Below are 10,302 nucleotides of genomic sequence, written 5' to 3'. Positions count from 1 at the left end.
CCTGAACAAGGTAAACGATATATGTCTGACTGATTAAAGTAAGCTTGTTAACCCATTTTGAGTTGCTTTCCTTTAACAAAGCAGATCCAAGAACCTGTGGTAGCTGCAAACCCTGAGGACGCTTGGGGTGCTTGCTGCTACAGGATGCTAGCATTGTGATGGTAGTAGACACTGGGTTTGGATTCAGAGGACCTATTTTTGAAGGTAGACTTTGACATTTATGAACTGTAGTCTTCCTGGGGGCTCAGTTTCTTCATGCATTAAATTTTAAAATTATGTTATATTACCTCAAAGGACTTTTCTAGGTCCAAATCTAAGTAGCAGCTACAGAACTCTAACTCAAGTCCTCTGAATCTAAACCTAGGACTCTTGGACTCTTTCTGCCATACCACCCCATTTTGGAGAAGAATGCACATTAAGCATGTGTATTGATGCTTAGAAATCTACTGCTGGAAGGAACCTCAAAGATAATCTAGTTTCTTTTCTTTTTTTAATAGGTGAGAAAGGAAAAAGAAGAAAAGGTGGATGGAAGGAAAAAAAAACCCAAGCATTTATTAAATGCTTACTGTATGTGCCAGGCACTGTGCTAAGCACTTTACAATTACTATCTCATTTGATCCTTATCAACAACCTTATGAGTAAGTGCTATTATTATTCCCATTTTACAGCTGAGAAAACCCAGGCACATGGAGGTCAAGTGACATGACCTTGGTCACACTAAGTATCAGAGGCTGGATTTGAACTCAGGTCTTCCTGACTCCAGGCCCAGTCCCCCAACCATTGCCCTATCTAGTTGTAGACTCTGAGAAGTTGAAATGACTTGCTTAGAATCATGCATCTAGTTAATGGGGGGAAATCACAACTAGGAATCTTGGCTCCCAGTCCTGTATTCTTTCTATAATTTCATGAAATTTCTGTGTTACTTAGTTCCTTTCTTGGTGGTAAACATACTGTGTTGCTGTTATTCATTCTGGGTTAGAGTCAGAATTTAATTGATCTTAATATAGAAACATTTGTATTTTTATGGGATAATATCTGCAGATTAATATAAAATTATAATAATTCCTATTTTCATAATGAATATGTTTACCAACAGCAAATTATAGATATGTATGCATTTAATAATTAATATTTAATTTAATCATTAATAATAACAGTAGTAAGAATAGTAGCAATAACCATAATGAGCCTTTGTATTGAACTTAAAAATTTGCAGTACATTTTTTATACAGATTTTTTTAACCTGAATTGTCTCTATCACAGTAGATCTTTCAATTCCTTTCCTAGAACTAAGATTTAACTGTGGAGATTTGTCTTTGGGTTTGAAGGAAATGCTCCTTAATTGTTAGAGTATTTGTAATGGTCTTGGAGATTTTGGTTAGCTTTAGTTTTCTGAAAGACAGGTGCTTTGAGAGAAAGTTGAAGGAGAAGAGGAAGACCAAGAATTTGCCTCAAGACACTGACTAGTTGTGTGACCCTGGGTAAATAACATCCTCACGTTTCTCATCTGGAAAATGGAGGTGATAATAGCACCTATTTCCCAGGGTTGTTTAAAAGATAAAAATGTAGTAATATTTGTAAAATGCTTTGCAAACCATAAAGCAATGTATAAATGCTAGTTGTTAATGATTATGTGAAAGATAAAATAGTTTGAGATCTGGTAATTGTGTCCCCTTTTTTTCTCTTTTTTGGTCATGATTACCTTAAAAGTCCAGATCTTTTGTTCCTTCGAATGAATCTTGTTAATTTGTCTATAAACTTTATATATAAAGTTATGCTTTGGTAGTTGTTATAGGAATGTAAATTTATCTTCCCTGCCCCTAGGCTTAAATACACCTGGAGCTTTTGGTGGGAGGCTTGTTTCTCAGGAGATACTTTGTAATTGGGCAGTGGGTCAAGAAGGTTGTTACATTCTCTGAGCCAGGAGTAACATAAGCCCTGATGGGAGGCTTTGCTTTGGGGCTCACTTTGAGAAGTATTGTGTGATTTGACCAGATGAGACTCTGGGCAGCAGTTGTTGAGAGCCCACTGGCTTTGAAAACCCAGATGTTGATGCTTCCCTCTCTGGGAACTGTGATTTGGTATGGATGTAATGGTTGGACAGTTTGGAAGCCTGTCTACTTGATCTGTTTCTCTGTCTTGATAATTCTGTCTGTATACTCTGAAGTTCGGGGTGCTGACCTTTTTCCCCTGAACTAGGTGACCGATATATGTTTGATTGATTAAAGTAAGCTTGTTAACCCATTTTGAGTTGCTTTCCTTTAGAAAAGCATATCTAAGAACCTGTGTTGGCAGCCACCCTGGGGATGCTGGGGTGCTTGCTGCTACAGTAAATTGGTATAGTATTAAATCTCTAAATTAATTTAGAGATTTTATATATTTTATATATATTTATGTATTAATATGGCATAGTCATGAACATTGACTACTTCTCCATTTATTAAGGTCAATCTGCTCTTTCCATTTGGTGTGAACTGAACAGGAACATGTGCCCTCCTTTATGTGGTATCTTCCACAATTAAAATGTAAGTTCTTAGGTAGCTACATGGTACAGTAGATAGAGCACTGGATTTGGGGTCATGAAGACCTGGGTTAAAATCCTGCATTAGGTATTTACTGGATGACCCTGGGTAAATCACTTAATCTCTCTGAATCTCAGTTTCCTCACCTATAAAATAATGATAACCTAATAAAATAATAGCACCTACCTCCTGGGGTTGTTGTGCAGTTCAGATGAGATTACATATGTAACATGCTTTGTAAAACTTTAAAGGAGTATTAGTGTTGTTGTTTTTGTTGTTAGTAGAAAGCACCTTGATTTTCTTATTGTATACCCAAAGCTTAGCATAGTTTTGCACACATAATAAGTGATTAATAAATATTTTCCATTATGTTCCATTTCCATAAAGTCTGTCAACTGGATAATCTAATCTGTAATGGTTGTAGTTGATTCATATTAATTCATATATACATATATGTGTGTATCTGTATATCTTGGTAGTTTAATTAAAATATTTTATGTATTTTATATTTATTTTGGATAGAATTTTTATCTTTTTTATCATTTATTATGGGTTTTGTTAGTATTGCATAAAATTACTGATGATTTTTATGAGTTTATTTCGTATTCTGCATCTTTACAGAAACTATTAATCATCTTTAATATATTCTTTGCTAATTTTCTGGGGTTATAAGTAGACTATCATGCCATCTATAGATAGACATAATTTTATCTCCCCTTTGTTAATGTTTATACTTTTGATTTTTCTTTCTTATTTTATTGCTATAGCTAGCATTTCTAGAACTATGTCAGATAAGAGTGGGGAAAGGGGCTATCCTTGCTTTAACCCTGTTCTCATTTAGAATACTTCCTGTGTTTTTTCCTCCATTGCAAATCATGCTAGCCCTTTGTTTTAGTTCTATACTTTTGGTGATATAGAGAAGGCCAAATCCTTCCATGCTTATGTATTTTTAAGAGAATTTTATTTCCTTGTAATTCACCATACAGTATATACAATGATTTTCTTTTTTAAAAATACATTTTTATTGATTTTTTTTTTGCAGTACTTAAATTTTTTAGTGTATCTCTCCCCTCTCTACCTCCCAGAGAGCTATACTTTATAGTGGAGAATAAAAAAGAGAAAATAACAATTCTACAAAACTTGACAACACATTAAAATAAATGTCTGGATTTATACTCTTCCATACTCATTGCCTAACCTCTGCAGAGAAGGAAGAAGAAGCTGCAAGTATTTTCATATTTCTGCAAATATTACAAGATTATCACGTCTCATCGAATGATCATTCTGGCTATCTCTGGATGCACAATAAAATCAGATGCATAAGAGGTAGAATGGTGCCATGGTATCTGGAGCCAGTGAACATACTTAGCACAACCTGATTCCTCCTCATCATCTCCCTCAATCCTTCTATCACCAAGTTTCAACCTAACTCCATTCAACTCTTCTGCTGTGGCTTCTGGAATGCCTGTTCCAAGACAACAAACTTCCTTCATCTTACATCTTTTTCTCTCCTACTCCTTCCATCTAATACTTCTCGCTAAAATTTACATCTCTCTTGATGATACAGCCTCTCTTTTTGGCCAGCCTTTCCAGAACTGGCTGCATCTTCACTCATTCTTCTTGTCTTACTGATTGAGGTGGGGGAGTTGGAATGCTCCTTGCTCCCATTGCCACTTCCAGGTTTTCCCCCTTCCTCCATCACTCAGTAACTTCTCTTCCTTTGAGGTTCATTCTATTCAAAATCATGGTAGCTGTTCACAGACCCACAGGTCACTTCCCTTGCTTCTTCAATAAATTCAGTGTACCTTGCCCACAATATTTTTCTCCTCCCCAGATCTTGTCCTCATATAAAGGAACTTCAACTTATATATTGACTCAACCTGAAATATTGTAATCACTCATTTTTTCAACTTATTCACCTCCCATGAGCTTACTCCTCCACCCTACCTTAGCCCCACACAAATGTGGTCATACCTTTGATCTTGCCAGCATCCAGAAATATACCATCTCTATATTCAAAAAATTTGTAAACCTCTAATCTGGCCATAATCTATTGGCTTCTCAACTGTCCCTCTGCCTTCCCTTACAAAACTTCACTTCCTCCATTCCCTTGAACCTTCAGTTCTCTACCAGGTCATCCCCCTGCAGTAGCCACTCTCTACCTTCTCCCCATCTTGACCTCTTGGTGAACTTATTCAACTCTACACTCCCTTCTTCTCTGGAATCACTAACTCTCTTGTCATGTTGCTGATTATGCCCAGCCAAATCTGTCTTGGATCACTCCTACCATTTGTTGCTTTTGCTCCTACACATGGATTGTTGAACTAAGGTGGAGAAAATCTGACTGGGTCCACTACATATTTGTTACACAGCCTCATTTGGGCCCTCACTGCTGCTAGGCAATCCTACTACATTTCCTCTGTTAACTCACTATCCCCTTCTACACAGCAGCTCTTACAAACCTTTCCATCCTTCCTCAAACCTTTCATGGCTCCCCCTCCCTCCACTGTCTCAGCTGAGAACCTTGCCTCATATTTTGTAGAAAAAAATTGAGGCCATTTGTCATGAGCTCTCTTTTCTTCCTTCTTCTTTATCTCATATCATTCAGATGCCTTCTGCCACTGTCTTTCCTTTCCTCTGTCTCAAAAGATGGAAGAGGCCTTACTCCTGACTAAGGCTAACCTTCACTCATTCAAATGATCCTATTCCATCCTGTCTTCTCCAACAGATTGTCCCCTCTTGTCATCTTTACTCTTTCCCTTTTTTTTCAATCTCTCCCTGTTTACTGACTCATTTCCTATCTATAAATACATTTATATCTCCCTATCCTGAAAAACTTACTTGATCCTTCCATCCCCACCAACTGTTGTTCTGCTTTTTGTAGCTAAACTCCCCAAAAATGTCATCTATAATAGGTGCCTTCACTTTCTCTCCTTTCACTTTTTAAAAAAATTTTTAGTCCCTTTACTCTTTTTTTTTTTTTTTGCTTTTTGGAGGGCAGTTGGTGTTAAGTAACTTGCACAAGGTTACACGGCTAGTGTGTGTGTGTGTGTGTGTGTGTGTGTGTGTGTGTGTGTGTGTGTGTTAAGTATCTGAGGCCAGAACTGAACTTGGGTCCTCCTGACTCGGGGGCCGGCGCTTTACTGACTGTGCCACCTAGCCGCCCCATCCTTTCACTCTTCTTAACCCTTCATAATCAGGCTTCTGAATTTATCTTTCCACGGAAACTGCTCTTACCAAAGTTACTAGTGATCAAGATATCATTGCCAGATCTAATGGCCTTTTCTCAATCTCATTCTCCTTGACCTCTCTTCAGCCTTTGACAATGTTAATTAATCTCTGCTCCTTGATACTCTCTTCTCTAGGTTTTTTGGATATCACTCTCTCCTGGTTCTCTTCCTACCTATCTGACTGCTACTTCTCTATCTCTTTTTTCCTCTTCCACATTGTGTCCTCTTAATGTAGGTGTCCATCAGGGTTGTGTCCTGAGTCCCCTTCTCTTCTCCTTCTATACTACTTTACTCAGTGATCTCATTAGCTCCCATGGATTTAATTACCACCTCCGAGGAAGCTAATAATTGTCAAATCTGTCTATCCTGCCCTAAACTCTCTGCTGAACTCCAGTCTCTCATCTCCAACTCCCTTCCAGATATAAGGAACTGGATTCTCGTAGACATCTTAAACTCAGTATATCCAGAATGGAACTCATGATCTTTCCCTGTAAACCCTTCCCCTGTAAGTCTCTTACTGTAGAAAGCTACACTAGCCAATGAGTCCTTCAGGCTCACAACTTAGGAGATATCCTGGATTTCCCACGATCCCTTATAGCCCTACATCCAATCTATTGCTGAGGCCTACTGATTTCACCTTTGCAATATCTCTCATCCATACCCTGTTTTCTCCTCTGACACCACTCTAGTGCAGGCCCTCATCACCTCATGGCTGGACTATTGCAATTGTCTGCTGGTGGGATTGCCTGCCCCAAGTTCTCCCCATTCCAGTTCATTCTCTATTCATCCACTAAAGATAAAGCACAAGTCTGATAATTTCATCACCCTATTCAGTAAACTCCAATGGCTCCCTATTGCTTGCAGGGAGCTCTGTTTTACATGAAAAGCCCTTCATAATCTAGCCCCCTCCTACCTTCCCAGTCTTCCTACATCTTACTCCTCAGTAATGACTCTTCAGTCCAGTGATGGTGGCTTTCTGTGAACAAGACACTCCATCTGTTGTCACTGGGCATTGTCTCTGGCTGTCCCCCATGCTGGCATGCTGTCTCTCCCCTGTTCTGACTATTGACCTCCCTGGCTTCCTTTAAGTCCCAAGTAAAATCCCACCTTCTATTGGAAGCCTTACCCACCCGCTCTTAAGTCTAGTGCCTACCTTCTGTTAATTATTTCCAATTTATCCTATATGTAGTTCACTTTGTATCTATTTGTTTACATTTTTCTCTCCCATTAGATTTTTAAGCTCCTTAAGGAGCTTTTTTGTACCCCTAGAGCTTAGCACAGTGCCTGATACATAGTATTATTTAAACATAAATAAATATTTACTGATTAATTGAACATGAGTTTGAGTCTTTGCACTGTTACTTAACTACCTACCAGATAGCCTTCCATCAATTTGTCTGATGTTTCAGTTATAGTTGAATTTTCTTTGGAACCCAGGATAATAAAGGGTAAATCTAACTGTTAATTTCATAGGATGCAATATTGAACTTTCTGAGTATTTATGTACAGTGGTGTACGTGTGTGCATTTGCACGTGTATATGTGCATATAAATTTAGGGGCCTAAAACTTGTTGATTTCTGATGGACTTTTAAACAGTATTCAGTGTCTGAGGCAGGCAGGTAATTTAGAAACAGTTGTGCAAGTGATTTGGGACTATCTCCAGGAAGCCATTCAAATTCTGAATGAACCAAAAATCCCTCTGAATTCTTTTATTAATTTAAAAGGATTTCCATTTTATTCAATATACTCATTCTCTGCTCCCCAAGCCCTCCTCCCCCGACCTCTCTCTAGGAATTAAAGAATAAAAATGTAAAGAAAAATTTCTCCTGGGCCTTGCTTGCTGCTAATGTACAACAATAATGCCTTACATTTATATAGCAACTCAAAGAATATAAAAATGTTTTCATATACACTGATTCCTTTGAGCCTCACAGCACTCTTGTAAGGGATAGGGCCATGGGAGTAAATGCCTGAGGATTTATGTATTGGTCTTTTAGTAAGTCAGCTGTCCTGGAAATGAGAAAAGGAAGTAATGGCAAGTTGAAGTAAGTGGAGGGATGTTATTTAAATAATGAGGAAATAACCAACATGGCAAAAATGCAAAAATTAAACTTAGACCAGTAGTTGGGGAAAATTGGTGACTGGACCAAAATCAGGGTCCTTTGGTCATGATCACGTCTATTCCTAGGGTCAGTTCAATCAGGGAAGGGCATTATTTCTTATGTCTCAGGGTTCCCTAAAAAAGTATTTAACAGCATAGATAGCAGACATGACAGATGGCTTGTTGAATACTTTATTTGTAGTCAAAGAACTTTCTAAGTACAGTGTGGTGAGCATAGGTAAAGTAAATAGTTTGATAGGTCAAAATATTTAAAAGCCTTTGTCAAACACTGAAATTTTAGAAAAGTCACTGCCGGGCCACCATTATTCCCTCAACTGTATAATGAGAGGATGATACTAAATGCCCTTTAAAATTCCCTTTACCTCTAAATCTGTGGTCTGATGAGGGCCAAGGAGTTTTATCTAAATCCTCTTTTCTTTGTTCATATTCAGTTTTGGCAGCTCACAAGGTACCATCTAGAAGTACTCTTGTAAAACTCTACAGGATATATGAGAGATGCTGTTGTTGTGTGACCAAAGCATATGCCTACATTGCTTTGCATAGCCTAAGTCCTTTGTGTCTACCTCTGTACTGAACCCAAAGCCACCCACTGTCTGTCATGCTATCAGGGAGCCCAAATTGACAATGCTGATGTGTTATTTTGATGCCCTCCCTGCCCAATAATAGTTGCCACAGTTGTATTCTCAGAAGTCTGTCTAACTAGACTCCTTAGTTCATTTCAGTGTCTGTGTACTGGTCTCTAGTCAGTAATAATAATCAATAACTTGTGTTATGCATATGTATAGGGTAATGTAGCTGAGAGCTGACCTTTCAAGATAGAGAATCTGGATTCAAGTTCTGCTCTTTGACACATTTTGGCTGCATGACTGACTGCATGTAAGTCACTTAACTTCTCCCTTTGAGCCTCTGGCAACACTTGAAGATTCCACAGAGAGGGATTTTCCTTTTCTGCAGTTCCTTATACTGACAGAATCACTGGTTCAGTCCAAACTACGCCTACAAGGGTAATTTAGTAAATGAAAACAGCAACAAAAAAACCCTTCATGTGTATAGCATTGCATAGTTTAAGGTAATTGCCCCACCTGCATCACCTATGTTATGCGTTCATTGTAAGTCCTTGGTCTGTGGGAGTTCTTTTCCTGCATGATGACCCAGTCTAGAATTGGGGATCCCCATTAATCTTAATATTGTGAGTGAACATGGCACGTTCGATCCCCAGGTCATCCCAACTCTGGGGCCAGTGCTCTTACTCGCTACTCTACCTGTCTCCCCATTAAGTGCAGCTCTTTGCCCTTTCTTTTCCTTTTGTGGGAAAGGTAGCCTCGCTTAATGTAAAGAGCTATGGACTTGGACTCAGGCAGACTGCGTGTTTGTTGAATTGACACAGCAAGGCCTGACCTCAAACAAAGGTCTTCCTTTAAGTCCAGTGTTCGAGTCACACTAGCTATCTCACAGAATTAGGAACAAAGTGATTTGTAAACCGTAAAATAAAATGTGTTACCCATTCGAGTTATCATCATTGCATGAAGCTGCATCCCGTTAGGTTTGTTATCCTGTTAGATTTGTTAGTTCATTTATTGATTCATTACACATTAAGTACTTGCAGGGTTCAGAATCCTATGTTAGGCATAAAGGATTTATGAAAATCCTTTTCAGCCCTCAAATTTATCATTTCTGTGGTTTAATTTGTACTTATCATGGCAGGAACATGCTTATTGTAAAAATAAAATACACCTGATATATTACTAGTTTGATTTTTGTGTTGTTTTAATAAGGAATGAAGACCTTAGAGATGTGCTCTTTCCACATAGAAATCAGAAAAAGGATATTATCATATATAGGTATATATGGTCTGCTTCCTCTCTTTATTGCTATAGACTTTGTTTAAGGTTTCCACTTCCTTTCTCTGCTTCTGCTCTACTCTGCAGTGAAGTCATAATCCTGTATTTGACATTTCAATCTGTTGCCATCAATATGATTGTAAAGTCATAAATTCTCTATAATGAAATTCACTACAGATTCAGGTAAGTAAATGGGCGAGTTTTGAAGGCTAAAATCCTCAGGGTACATGGCAAACACATTTGGCAGAAAGCAAAATAGCAGAGGGAAATTATGAAAGTGCAGTCTAGAAAATAGCAAGACCCAAATATTAAATATTTGCTGAGGGGTAATTTCCCCCCCTGGAAAAAGAAGATATTCTAAACAATAAAATACACACTTTCCCCAAAGTAACAAGATCTAGTTCTTATAACTTGGCATGTATATATATTTTAAAGACCTTTTCTCTTTGTCTCTCTAATAAAAAGTAGATTGATTTGGGGACATGAAGGAAAAGAGGGCACCAAGAATAGCTGAAAACATTTATGATGAGCCAGTTGTATGAATGCATGGTCAGAGGCAAATGGGAATGATAAATGACCATACAGG

At 38.1% G+C, this 10,302-nt stretch overlaps 1 protein-coding gene across 6 annotated transcripts in view; it reads left to right on the top strand.

The window, feature by feature from the left end:
- Positions 1 to 10,302, top strand: part of FARS2 (phenylalanyl-tRNA synthetase 2, mitochondrial) — a 631,346-nt gene that overhangs the window by 56,353 nt on the left and 564,691 nt on the right. Inside the window, exon 2 of one of the 6 annotated variants that reach the window (XM_069103542.1) lies at positions 498 to 638. The exons of the other annotated variants lie outside the window; for them this stretch is intronic. The gene's annotated coding sequence lies outside the window, so the exon portion shown is untranslated. The remainder of the gene's footprint in view (positions 1 to 497; positions 639 to 10,302) is intronic. 6 annotated transcript variants of the gene reach the window in all.

The sequence above is a fragment of the Petaurus breviceps genome, unplaced genomic scaffold, assembly GCF_028583685.1.
Source record: "Petaurus breviceps papuanus isolate PSGF00001 unplaced genomic scaffold, PetGlider_PUasm1.0 582, whole genome shotgun sequence".
Classification (NCBI taxonomy): Eukaryota; Metazoa; Chordata; class Mammalia; order Diprotodontia; family Petauridae; genus Petaurus; species Petaurus breviceps.
Note: the sequence above shows the minus strand (reverse complement) of the source record. Positions and strands in the feature narration are given on the sequence as shown.